Here is a 15,332-nt window from a genome sequence, read left to right as displayed (position 1 = left end):
TGGCTACGTTTACACCGTGCGTTTAGTCCGCGACCTATACGATAGGTGTCTTGCTTATCCCTACAGGATAAACAAGGACATCTATTGTATAAGCCGCGGTCTAAGTGCACAGTGTAAACATCGCCATTGACTGAAAAATAACATTTTTTAAAACAAGAGAATAAAAGGAAACAAAGGAAAAATATTAACGTTAGATAATATAATCTTCCAAAAACCATTTGCATTATTTTAACTTAATATAGCGTATGTACATAGCTACAGGCGTAGCATTTATTTGCATAGAAGCCAAGATGCTAAGCTAAAAGCGTGTGAATATGTATCGCACGTATTTGCGTCCGCATAACCGTTCATCTGATTTACTACTGTAGAAACACGTACTAGCATTATTATGGTTCTATTATTGCATTGTGACATGCATACTTGTCGTGAACTAATATGTTGCTGTGATAAAATGACGTTTGTTAGGAAAGCGATTATTTAACAGTGAGAATTTTATTATTTAATGTGAATTTTAAATTTTTTATCGGAGATATTAAATCGGATTAACTTTTATTCTCCTTATCTAGATTTTATTACCATAATATAATATAACATAGATTATTATGCAGTTTTGAGATTTTGGTTCTCTAGAAAAATGCCAGATATGTTAATGCACATAAATTAACTCGCCATATTTTAAAGAATACATATAAGATATGAAATTTCCTATGAAAGGTCGATATATTAGAAATCTTTTTGTAGCAACGTTGGCATCGGCTGTATTAGTAGACACATCGGAAAGAGATAAATGTTCGCCGTTCGTTCTCGACCTCCCTTTCCGGATGTGGTAGCCAGCGTAGTTTGGCCGCAGATACGCTAGCAACCTAAATTAATGCATCCGTGTCCGCCGACCAGATAAATAGAACACATGGAAGTGCATGGGCATAAAGTCGCGTGTACACATAACTGCATAGTTATGTGGTTTTCTGCGCTTGTAAACAAGTTCTACATTCCTCCCGTGTTTCTAACGAGGTATGACTTTTCACCGCGATACCTCGCACGTTGGCACGGTATTTCCGAAACCACGCGCGAATTGTCTTGCGTGAACAGCCATTCGCGAAGACAGTGTAGCTATGAATTTTCCGTGATTACGGATTTATGGCCCAGCATGTGGATGATTTAGTGCAAAAATGTAACTCGAGATGGTAAGCTTTCTTGCATCGGAGATATCACCTCGTAAATGGAAATGTTTCTATAAACAGTAAAATAACATCTATATGCGGATTAGAAATATGAGAAAATTTTAACAAGAAAACAATTTTATATTTTTATGATTGTTTTCATTTTTTTTTAAATTTAAGAATATTAAATTTATCATCAGATTTTCAAAATATTTTTGTACAAAATAATAATTGTCTCTTTTATTACGTGAAATTAATTTTCTTGAAAATATCTTTGTAAATTTAGCAATTTAGTTAAGAACAATTAAAAATATAATTTAGTATAGATAGAAAATATTAAATTTATACGTAATTAATCATAAAATTAACGATTTTACGTTCAGGAATTTATCCTATTTAAAGTGTTTGATTTCTAATGTATGATTTTCAATATCATTTATTTATTTTATACATATATTATTGTGCTCGTTTTATTTGCAATATACCTATTAATTTATTTATTATAATATTGCGCTTTCTGAAATATATCTTTTATTATTGAAATAAATTGAGTTTATATTTATTCGCATTTTTTTCTTTTATTTATTTTATCTCTTGTTCTCATTCTTTTCTCTTATTTAATAAAGATCATAAAACCTACATATGCATTAAATGCATCAAGCATCAGCGGCATAGACAATATTTTATAATGGAGCGATTATTCCCCTATCTAAGCCTATCCGGGATGTCCCGGACAAAAAAAGCTTCACGCTTCCGGTATTTGCTGCAAGCAAAGGGGGTGCTAAGGGTGAAAATTATGCGAGGGATGACCACCCTCCGCTTAAGCCATGGTCAGTGCAAATTCGATCGATCGGAATGAACGTGCGCAGCGCGGCTTTCTCCAGTTTATCGTGCTCAAGCGAATATTTCGTATCCTTATAGAGTGTTGATATTCAGTGAATAAAAGAGAAGAGTTTACAAAAGACACGTGAAGATGTAAACTGGGTGGCGGATATAATACAGAAAAACGCGTGAACTAAAATAAGACGAGGAGAAACGCCGACCGGAGTACATACATCAATCTCTTGCCAACTTTCATTCCTATTGCTGCCAATAAAAATCCAGGCGGGAACTCGTGGTAATCTTCGCGTGTCAGCTGCCTCCTCGAGAAAAACTTTGCGCGTTTATCGATTTTCTATGTATCATTATATACTATTTCCCATCACTACGGTACAAACCGGAGATAAGACATTTGCGATTAAAGTGTGTTCAATAGAGCCGATCGAGTATATCCGCGCGGATAAGACGTTAAATTCCGAAAAATCGAAAGTGCAAATAACGTCGTGCTTTTCGCTAGTGATATCAAGATTTTTGGTGAACGAAATACATCTGTATAAAGTACAGTAAATTGAGATAAGATTGCTTTAACAGCACTGCAGGATTACATTAACTTTGCGCTACAATAGAAAAGAAATTTCAAATGAAGTACTGTACACAACGTGACAGAAACGATTTATATATAGAATTTCAACAACAATAGATACAACGATTTTTATCGTAACAAAAGAAAGAATCATGGGAAGTATTAGGAAATAATGTAAGTATCGGTAAGATACGATGTCGTTGACATGGACTTTAAAATGTTTTGTTAGTTTCATGGATAACATTGAAATTCTTTTTCTCTTTTATTTTTTTTTAACTTTAATAAAAGTTTAAAGTAGTTGTAATACGCATAGTTTCTCAAGTTATTTCACTTCAAAATGATTCACAATAAAACCACAGAGTAAGAAGCAATTTGGTTATTTTTATAAAAAAAATTGACGATCTTTTTTAGATACAAAATTTTTTTTAGATAAACATATCTCTTTATTATAAAAATTTTATTTTCGATTTTGAAAGCTACTTTACTACTAAATATTTAGATTTAAATAAAAAATTGCTACACTGTTAATTATTTATGAATCAGAACATGATTCCTATATTATTTACGACAAAATGCGAGTGTTTTATAAAAATTATCTTCAATTTTTTTCATGGAAAAAAATGAATATATTGCAGACATACAATTTTTCATGAGACGTTAAGAAAATTGCATTATTTATTTGCAATTTCTCTCCTTCCAAAGATTAATCGTGTCGAAATATCGTGTACAATGCGTGCCGGATTATGGACGGGCAGCACATTAATTCGTGTCGGTCTTCACAAAAGGTAAATGTAATGCCTGTCGCTCAGAATGCAGAGTGAAATCGGATCAAATGAAACCTGTACACGGGGGTGCCCACGCATACAAGCGCAGGATTGCGTTGGGCACGCGTCAAAGGAGATTCGATTTGAAAGAGAGAGAGAGAGAGCGAGAGAGAGAGGGGGGAGGGAGGGGGGAGAGAGAGAACTATTGCGTTTAAACGGGGCGAGCACGCGTGTAACGTTTATCGGTCGAATGCGCGCCATGATATGGTCGGTAGGGGGTAAGGATTGTAGAGGATGATTCGCGGGTCGTTTACATAACGCGATATTACGGCATAACGACTGTAACGCTTTAATGCACTTCCGGACCGTGCACTGGGTTGCCGATTGAAGATGCTTCGAGAGCCTCTTTAGCCGTTTGCATGGAAGCGGTTTAGCCCTGCATTCTATCTATAGCTCTCTCCCTCTAGGCTTTGGATTGTACGAGAATCTGTCCATGTCTAAACAATGCACTCAAATCTATTGCAGCATACTCTTCAATGGAAACATTATCTATTATCCCTTGAAACATTGTTTAAGCATTTTGTGTTATCTAACCGATTTATATCATATTTTCTTTCAGTCGTTTCTGTATTTAGCTTATCTAAAAGTATAAAGTATAATAAACTGTCTATTATGTGCAGTAATTATTTTATAATTATTAATGATAAAGTAAACTTTTAAAATTAATAAATTTTTTCGAAATGCTATAGCTTTTTTTTTGCACGCAGTATATTTAAAAGATGTATGTGTAACATTTTGGACAGTTAATTTAAAATGAAATATTTCGCTTTGTAATAGATATTTTACTCACAATTACTGCTTATTACAATTTACAACTTATTATTTGTCAGTACGATATAAATATTATTTATAATATTTGTTATTAATGAAGATAAATAAAACAGAAAAATATACTAATGACCATATTTATGGTGTCTATTCGACACAATGAAACAGCAGTAGTAATTTTATGTTTAAGGCGGCTGTATCTAAGCTAGTATCTAGGGAATCTGAATCCTAGCAGCAAGGTGTAATTACTTCGCGTCGAACATAAATCTCACATAACGATGGAACGCGTTAACGTCCGCTAATAGCATTAATTAGAATGCCCCTGCGGATGTATGCGACGCTAACGCGAATTGTATATCTTGCAATTAGGGCAATTTTTTCGGTATTTCCTACTTTTTGTGTGACCGCGTTCTATGCTCGCTACTAATTATGCTATCTTGATATCATAATTCACACTTTTAATAAAGAATGTTTCGGACTATTAATCATTTTTCAATATGCAATATTGCTGGAGAATATAAGTTATACATTTTATATTATAATTAGTTTTTTATTACATTCCTTTAGGCAAATTCATATATATTTGTATCGACGATTAACTTTCGTTTCCATATTATCAAGCGTAATAATTAATTAAGTCAATCAATCATGAGACATAATTGCCAAACTATCCATAGATAATTTATTTGCCTCATTTAATCTGACAGTTTGAAATAGCATGCATGCAACTGATATAATTTAATGTATAACACATTAAATAATCAAATTGTAATAACTGAATTTGTTGTATAATTAATAAAGGATATTAATATATTTCATTACAAAGCTTCTATATAACAAATAACCATCGAAGCTCTGTATGTTTCATGAGAATGTTATACATTCCCAGGAAAAACATGTTGTTATAGTGCATATTAATTTGTATGCGAATATTAACGTACTAGTCAGAAACGAAAGCTCTTTAAGCAACAGTAAAGCGACATGATGATATCAACAAACCAGAGTAAAGCGACGTTATATTCGTTGACTCGTGTATCGATTCAATTTAAACGATTTACTTTTTTTTAATACGGATATCACGCGCTGCAATCAGGGTATTGTCCATTTCAGCTTGTATGGGCTCGATTTCCGTCAGTGGCTTTGATAATCGTGCATATGTAACATATCATTGAAATTTCTATGGGAATGTTGGCAGTATAATCACCTGGTCATACAGTCAAGCGTCACATATTTACACACGATATGCTTGCCAAGCATAATATTCTATATTGCCTGTATCTCTAACTGAATATAAATAATAACGTAGGCAAATATAACAAATATTATATTTTAATTTCCATATAATATAATATTATATTATATTTTTAATTTCATATAATTATGTATGTTCAATTTCATTTCATTACATTCAGTATGTTAATGTTTCGAATTTCATATCATATTTCTGTTTACTAATAATATAAACAAATTATATGGATTCTACATCAAAATTTTCCTAACACATTTATGTTTAAAGTTGAAATTACATGCAATACTTCGTTACAATTAATACTTTGAATTTTTCATGACATCACGCACGCGCACACATTTGTATGTTTTTAAATATCTCTGTCTTGATAAGATTACGATTACTCTTGACAGATATCGTATAATATATTTTTTATGCTTCGGATATTACGAGCATGGCATCGTCTATTAATATCTGCAGGAACTCTACTGCATATCCGTGCATCGGTGTACGTACGACCGGCTTCAGTTAGCCGTGCAAGACCGTAATTAATTTTAATGATCTCCCAGCACGACAATAGCGGCTAACTGCCTTTCGGTTACCCGTTCTCCCCAGAATTTCTACCAGAACCAGAACGCGCCTGTCGTAATTCGGTCGAGAGAGAGAGAGAGAGAGGGGGAGGAAGGAGAACGAGAGCGAGAGCGATAGAGAGTGAATCAAGTTTCAATGAGCGCGACGTCGTTGTGCGAGTTTCAAAAATTACGGTAATCGTTTTGTTTTAATCCGTGCCCCCCCCCCCCCTCCCGGTAAATCACACCGAGGCAATCAGAATCGTCGTAGTTGAAATGCGGAATAGGTGCGTGTCACGATAACGATTTCAGCTCCGACGGCCACTAGTACGGGGATTTTCTATGACCATGACTGGGCCCCAGGTAATCACATCCATCTATGGCCCGTGCACGCGCGCGCGACAGAGACATTTAAGCCAGGTTTGTCGGAACGTTATGGATATGCCAAACGACCTCCAGCAACGTAATTGAATTTGATGCGATGACCTGCAAAGCGTATGCTTGTTTCATGAACGACGTTGATCCTCGTTGCAACGCTTTAAGGCTTCCATGGATATTCGATCTGGATATAATTCGATCTCATCATTTTCACATATTGAATTCAGCAGCCTCTCCAGAGGAGAATATCGTAATATGATTCAACGTTATAACGCACGCTTTTTTATTTTTTTTTTTACTTTCCTTTGTAATTGAGATAATATTATAGATAAAACAATTTTTGGAAACGAAAACGAAATCGTGATATATGAAAATAACCTCTCTTTGTAATATTAAATTTCAAATTCTATCATTATATGACTATTTTTTCTTATAATCGTACCTAATTTATGAAAATACAAAAAGTAAAAATAGTTTACATAACAATTATTACAGATAATTAAGTATCATCATACACACACATGCACACATCTGGAAGATTATTATAAAATATTTTTATTTGATATTATTATTAAAAGAAGACTATTTTATAAATAGATAAAGGTATAATGATCTGTTATATTTCCTAATATACTTAACGGTTAAATATACTTAATGACAGAAAAGTTTTTACTAAGTACAATTAACAGAAGAAAATAAAATAAAAAATGATAATGTGTCATTATATTTATGATATTAAAAGTGATGCTTCGTTGCAAAGCAATAGAAGCTAACAAGCTCCTTGCATTACGTTTGCTTTTAACTTAAAAAAGAACCTTCTTTCAATTAGATCTCCGTATCTGATGCCGCTTTACCGATACTTTTTATTATGTTTCATCTACCTTACGTGACATAGCTTTTATGTCCAATGCTTTCATTATTTCCTGTTCCGATCATTCCATTTGTGTTCTCGCGTCGTAAGTAAGAGTGACGGAACTTTTTCATCAAAACTTTCTCGGCGATGGTACTCTCTGACCATCGAATCCCGAAGGATGTTGCCTATATTCTTCCTTTACTTTCTGTCCATCTCTTTCTCGGATTTCCGGATCTACCTTTCTTCTCTAGCTCGTCGACCATTTCTCAACAATAAAAGTTTTCTTAAATGGATAAGAAGAAGAGTAAAGTAGAGATGGTTATTATTTATGATATGTATAAACTTGAAAATGAAAAGAGTAGTACAATTCGCGTGTCAAAAACTTCACATACAATAATAACACAAAAATATACGATATAATACACACATGCACATACAACAAACTAATATAATATATACATGTAATAGGTATATTTATCTCTGTCATTGTAATAAGACGAATAATAAGAACACTCTAAAAAATATGGGTGTGGATTTAAAATTATGCGATGTCGGTAGAATTCTCACCGTATTGATGTTGATATAAATTTGATAAAAATTATATAATATAGATTTAACCCTCTACCTCCCCCCCATATAGCATATTTTATCTGAAAAACATCGTAATACTCGTAACATCCTTAGGACGTTCAAGGGCTATTCAAGAGATGTTCCTTGGAAGTCTGTATGGGACACCATGGGTTTTAAAACCATATCATATTAGTTTTAATGTTAACACTAACATGTTGAATATTATGTAAACATCGTCGTGTGTGTGTTAAAAAAATCCACATCTATATTTTTTAGAATGTATGCTCCCTTTTAAAAAATATCTCATTGAATATTGCGGATTGTCAATTAATAATTAATAGCATTTTTGCGTAAAATTTTATCAACTTTATCAATATGCTACATTTTGCTAATGAAATCGTACATAATTTGGTGGCTTGGCTTTATCGTGCAAAAGCTATGCTAAATCACTCAAGTGCCACCGAACACGATCGCAGACTGATGAGGTATTCGGTTAATTGGGCGAATCGTATCTACCAGTTGCTTGTCTCTCGAAATCGTGTTTCCGTGGTTATAACTAGCTGTATGTAGCGGATGTTTCTGTTCTGGCTTATTTGGCTCATCTGCTATAATAACTCGATTGTCACACGGAACAGATATGGGATATCCTCATGAACGATAGATCGAAATACGGGCAATTAGTTTTGTAAACCCTTGTGTTCACATTCTCGACAACAACTGTTGCGCGTCTTTTTTTGAAAAAATTCGAGTAAAATTTTATTGTATTCATATTCTGCTTCGACTATATAGAAGAAGATATTGGAAAGCTTTATTCACACATTTTTAAATTCATTTTAAATATATACAATTTATTTTGTAATTCACATATTTAATCTCCAAATGTGTATGTGTATGCTCGATCTCGATTTCGAATTTGATGGTGAAATTACTTTACTATTTCATTCTGATTCTGTATATGCAAAGAATGGTACCTAATATCAGATCTGAAAAACTGAAGTATTTCGATAGAATTTCATCTTGCGGATTTTGGATTATAACCACAATACTGACTGCCTAGATTGTCTGTTAACGAACGAAGCATAGCGCTCCATTGGGATTTACATCGGTATTTGCGAACATAGTTGACATTATTGGCAAAATTATTGAATACCGAATATTTCTCAACTGACAATACATCTTCAAGCGTTACTAGAACCATTAGACGCGAAATATTTATGTCATACATACATCTATAGATATAAAACAAGAACATTTTATATAAGTAAACTATGTACTTTTACAAAGAAGTGATTTATAATATTGGGGAAATATATGTATATTCTGTAATACAAGAAATTCGGTTTTCACATATTTCTCTTGTATTCTGCTCGTTCCAAATTATTTCTTTATAATCTAAATTTCGATATAAAATAATATTTTCGATCTGGCCACTGGAAAAAAACGTACAAAGGTCGTAAATTCGGTATCGTATTTTGTACATGTGAATGTGCACGAAAAATCAAGATGAACATCGAATGGAAAATGAAATTCAAGTACGTTCTATATTTCGTAGAAAACTGCGTTTCGTATTTTTCCATTATTATGCTTGTACAAGTATCTGGTATTATCCAACAGCAGGTGATACTTTATTATTCAAAATGAAACTTTCGGTTCAAATATGGGTTGCGCCCACTTACTTCGCGAAAAACCAGAGAGAGGCAACCGTGTAGAGAGGCAAATGTAAATTCTTGATTCGTTTATAAATTATTCAATCCTTACAAATTAAAGAGAAAGTTAATGTTAATTATTCTCTCTCTATGGATGATTGAAATTAAAGAAATAAATTTATAAGTTTTATAATTTATATAAGAAAAATAGTGAAAAAATAATCTTTTTTTACTGGCGTTAAAGTACAAATTATATTTACTGAAAAATACGCTATATACGAAATATTGTTATATTTAGAAAAGAATTTATTACATATGAAAGATTAAGACTTTAGTTAAATTTTGCAAATATAAGAATTAATTATTGAAGATTAAGCGTCTAAAATTTACTTATAGCTACCAAATTTGTAATGGACTTTTTATCGAGAGTTTGTGCGGTGTTCTATACTCGACAAAGCTCTCTTAGGCAAGGAAGAAAGCAGGTTTCCCACTTGAAAGCCCGGCTTCGGTGAGATGGGCAGGTTCTTGAGTTAAAACTTGGTAATCCCGCTCCAATTATTTAGGCTAATAGCGAAAGTTTCGTCGGCAGTTGCGTTAATTAATTGGCAAATAGTCGATTCTCGAGTTGGGTCGTTTTTCCGGCTCGGCAAATTTTTGTTCTCGTTGTGAGTTATTGTTACGGTGATTGGTACACACAACAATAATCTTTTAATGAATGTTTTATGTGTCTTTGTGGCTTTTATTCTTACCAGATATCAACAGATATGAATCAATGGTATTCCTATTCTCTTTTTTTGTTATAAAATGTATGATGCTTGTGTACATAAAGTTTTAAAATTGTAAAACATACTTCGCCACATAGATCTTGATAAATGCCGTTTTATGTGCAAATGAAGTTATGGGCACTAGTTGAACGTACTCTCTTGCCGTGCTTTATCCAAGAATCGTGTCAAAACGCTGCCGTCGTACCGCCATAAGTAAACACTGCATTCTCTATGTTATCCTTTCCTTCATCTCCTACTATGCAATGCATAACAACGGGAACTCTACGTCTCAAGACGCAATTGTTTGCCCAAGGTTCGTTGCTGCAATTTGTTTCGCTGTCACCTGTCCATAATTTTTCACAGCATAAAACGCCATACCGAGAACAATAAATCTAAGAAAAAAAAATATTATCAAGGAAGAAATATCGTATCTATAATTCCGCATGCCTTTTCCGCGAGATATAATTAATTAACGGCTTAGGTCGCTTAGGAAATGCTCCATAATTTATCATCATTAAGAGTTTTACTATTTTTATATTTTTATTCATATTTTTATCATGCAATTAGCGTTGAGTGTGTCTCATTTTCATTTTATCGTCCCAGTATTGAATAAACAAAGAAATTATGATCAAATGACAATATTAATCAAGATTGAAAAGTCAATAACTTTAATATCTTGATAATAAGTTGAATACGCCTGAAAATGCTCAATTTACAAAAGAGCGCTTATTTTATACATTCAAAAAAAATTGTGAAAAATTATCAGCAGTATTTGAGAATATCTTGTACTTCTATAAATAAATCAGAATATTAATCTTTCCCATTTAGGAAGAAACGATCGATAAAGGATCGATGAATATTGCGTGGAGAATACACACAGCAGAGAAATACTTCCAGTCAAACACATTTAATAATTCTTGAATCCCCTTGAAATGCGCACGATAGAATTTACTTCGCTTTATCTTCTTCCCACTCGCCTTTTCATCTTTCTCGACTCTCGCGACGCAACGACAGAGGAAGCCAAGTTTAGTCGCGCTTATGTATTCTCTTACTGCTTACCGGAGCATCCTCCGGAGCGAGAGCTATAACGAAATCTATGCGTGGAATCAATCTTGCACGAGGCTTCCGGGATCTTTCATGACTTTTGGCGCTTCCTTAGTCCTTGCTGTGACGCAAAAAGACACGAGCAAGAAGAGTAACGCTCGCTCGTTCTACTATTCACGATACGAAAGAGAGGACCGTTGCATTATTCAGCGGACGCATACCGAACGTACCGGATACAGGAAGCGTTTCTTATTTTTACAAACTCCGCTTGCTCGGGAGTCCGGTGGCGCGAATTTGTCGTGTAGCTACATGAACGCCATGTACATCGATCGTGCCATACGACGGAGATTAAACGAAGCGGAAAATGCAAGAGACGTGCATTGACGAGTAACGCTCTATTTTGAATTTATCAAAAGACCGTACACGAAAACCACATTGAAGATACGGTATGAATATGAATTAATTTTTTTATAATATGATTTATTTCCGTTTACCTTGATTGATTCTTAATTAAAGCTGTTACGATACACTAACAATGTTAATTTTAGATGTAAGTAAAATTGCAAAGCAACAATTTTATAATAATACATATTAAATCACATATATGTGTTTAACACAAAATTATATCAATTTTAGTTTTTACAATATTGAGATGAAGATTGACATGTTAGTGACATGTGAGAGAAAATTTTGATATGTTTTCTGTAACTTTTATTTGTGTCTCTGGCTTGTACATCACGGGGCGTCAATAAAAAATAATACAAGTTGTTTTGCTGTATCGAAAAATCGAGTGTCATAAAATACTTAAAATATTTTTCCTAGTGAATTGACAATATTGCCAACATTGTTTAAGAATTTGCTCTAATAAATTGCAACTGGTAGGTTTCACATCAATATTGAAAATTATTTTTATAATTATAATGTGCTTTGTATTTGTAATTTATAACTATATTGTGTAATTGTGCGCTCTCTTTCGGAGAATATCTACACATATTTAAAACAGAGAAGTTCATTCCTCTCTTTCCTCTCTAATACTCGAAAATAAATCGGTATGTATGAAAAACATTTTCCAATAAGAAACAAATCATTCTCGAAGCTAAAACCAAAATGTCGTTCATATTCATGTCCACTGTTTTTAATCGAACTTGTGCACGGAACATCAAGCTTCCTCCTGGTTTTACCGTGATCATAGGTAACATTAAGGGTATGAAAATCATATACGAGTATCATATATCGCATCGCGCAAGAGTATTTTCAATCCTGCATCATGGATTGCATTTCATGAAACAGGAGACATCAAACGCATGCGAAATGAGAAATCAAAGCTTACCGAAAATATTACAAAAGAGAGAAAATAAAACGTAATAATGGGGGATATGATTTCCTATTTATTTTAGAACCGAATTTTTAAATTAATTATTTCCTAAATAATATTAATCAATGAAGCTTGTGCTTGATATTAGTAAGGACTTTTTAAATCACAAATTAAAAATCTTTTAAATTGTGTTTTGCTAAATGTCTATCTGAACAAAAAGTATTTTAATTCTTAATAAAATTTCAAATTATGTCAATGTTAAATATAAAATAAAGTATGAGCTGTTTACTGTGTTTATTGTATAATAAAATTATTAGAACAACAACGATAAAGTATCTAATCATGAAAATTAGAAACAGTGCGATATGGAAACTTTAAACTTTCAAATTATCGATTATTTATGTAATAATGACAATGCAATATCTGTTGTGCTATTCAGTTAGTTTTTATATTTAATTATTTATGTTATTCTTTCAATTACTTCCATAGTTGTTCAATAATTAACAAGATGTAATTTATTACTGTACAAAACGGATAACGTATAATAAAAAATTTTTTTTAATTTCTTGACGTTTTTTAGTTACAATATCCCCAATATGTACTTTATATGACATGATGCGTGACACTAATCCGGTTTTACAAGTAAGCTCGATGTATCGATGTGCCCATACCTTGCGTCGATCCATGCCATATGTATGCCATGTTATCCGCTCAACAAGCATGATCTATCTCGGCTAAAGATAGATTAAGACAGAGAGCGAGCGAGCGAGAGAGAGAGAGAGAGGGGGGGGGGTAGAGCAGTGAGGCAAAGAAAGAGAGAGAGACAGCGAGATACATTAATTCTGAGCTGCGAGACGAGCAGTTCCTGACATTAGTTACCGACATTCGGATCGGTCCCCGTTATTAATCTTAATCTCGATACTATGAGACCGTACAGACTATCCGTTACCGGAAAACGGACGAACGTGACATTTTCCCCCGTGCCAATCCGTGTATCGTAGTATCGATCTCCACCACCCGCGTCCTTTACCTCTTCCTTTTCGGATCTTTCGTATTTTGAGGACTAACCACCACCACTGTTCCCGGTGCCGCCACCACCATCACCACTGCTTCCGGATGACGAAGAAGAACGAGCTTGTTGCGACGGCGCGCTTGAAAAAAAAATGACCAAAAGAGAGATACCTACTAGCCGTACCGGTGCAAAAAGATTATAGAGACAAGACGTGCCGAAAAGAAAAAATCTGATCGAGACAAAGATTGAATTCGCGGATGGAGAAAGAAGACCGTCTCATCAAGAAAATAAGAATTATAATGACGAAAATACTTGATCCAAAATCATTATTCTTAAAAGATGATTAATATGTATATACGCTCTATGTTATACAAATACAAAAGATACTTTGAGCTGCATTACAAAAATCAGAATTTTCGGCAGAAACAGAATCAAGCAACAATAGAGAGCATCAAGATGATGTTGCATAATGAAGACAGCGTAGAGCGTATGATCGGAAAGTGCGCATAATAAAAATATATAATAAAAGCGAAGGATAGGATCAAGAAAAGAAACCACTTTTTAATTTAAAATTCATGGAAATTGTAATGACTGGGGATAACGGTACCTATCTTTTAGTGATCGGAAAAGTTAGTTAAATAACTTGAAGTGAATTGTGAACCAGATTTCAATTTAAAATCACAGTACAAATATACATATATTTTTATTTATACTTAAGACCACTACATTCTAATAAAAATATAATTAATTCAAGAATTTATCAGTAGATTGCAAATTACTTAATGTTCATTGAAGGAATTTAGAAGAACGGAGAAAGAAGAGGAAGAAATTCGTTATTTCTATCAAGATTTAACAGCATTACACAGCGCAACGTACTAATCTAATTTTAATAAAGATGCTATATGTTTATTTAATGTAACCATTTATATTGTAACAGGAAAGCGAATACATGACTATCTATTTACACTATATACACTATTTATAGATGAAATTATGTCTTATAAAGCAACGATAAGCTAAATTATTTTGAAATAGTTAATTCCGTTTTTTATACATTATTTTTGAAATTTGATGAGTGAAAATTATTAATAACCTTATAAATTATGAGAATATTAAAATTGTTCAAATTTGTTAAATAAATTTTATATCTTTTTATGTGAATAATTTTTATCTCACTGTATTTATTATCACTAAGCTCACGAAAATAATTGAATGATTTATCAACGTTCGAATCATCTCTTCGCGAATTATTGTACATTATACTGACGTGTATATTTTGTACATGTAGCTCATATTACAGACATCATCTCATACGCATAGCTGTAATCGGATAAAGCGTATTGTGCAAAATGCTATTTTTGATAGTTTCGCGGTTATATACGGTAGATCGTTTCAAACGCGCCGCACTAAAATACCTTTTACGATTCCTGTTATGGCAAAAATTACCACGTTGTGAGCTTTACGATGTTCCATATGGAGAAGATTATAACGTCACGGGAGAAATACGAGATTATACGGCGACCTTTCGAAATATGTGGTTACACTTCAGTTGATGGATATTTTACTGTGACAAAGTGTAACTATACATACATTAGTGCATTACTCTCGATGAAACAGTTACGGATTAATTATTATCACGGAGATATCGTTCTTTTTTTAAGTATACATCGATCATACCGAAGAGAATGACACGATGAGTTAGCAGAAATGTATAAAAAATAGTGAGATGACATCGATTGTTACGGACTATCGATGCAATATTAATTGTAACTATACACTTATGACGCGATCTTGTCTGT

The 15,332-nt window shown here is 33.1% G+C and overlaps 1 protein-coding gene across 2 annotated transcripts in view; it reads left to right on the top strand.

The window, feature by feature from the left end:
* Invadolysin (leishmanolysin-like peptidase, invadolysin) overlaps window positions 1–15,332 on the top strand; it is a 290,690-nt gene that overhangs the window by 252,083 nt on the left and 23,275 nt on the right. The gene's annotated exons all lie outside the window — the stretch shown is intronic.

Source organism: Mycetomoellerius zeteki, unplaced genomic scaffold (assembly GCF_001594055.1).
Source record: "Mycetomoellerius zeteki isolate Tzet28-1 unplaced genomic scaffold, Tzet1.0 scaffold70, whole genome shotgun sequence".
NCBI classification, from domain to species: Eukaryota; Metazoa; Arthropoda; class Insecta; order Hymenoptera; family Formicidae; genus Mycetomoellerius; species Mycetomoellerius zeteki.
This window is presented reverse-complemented; position numbering and strand designations above follow the sequence as displayed.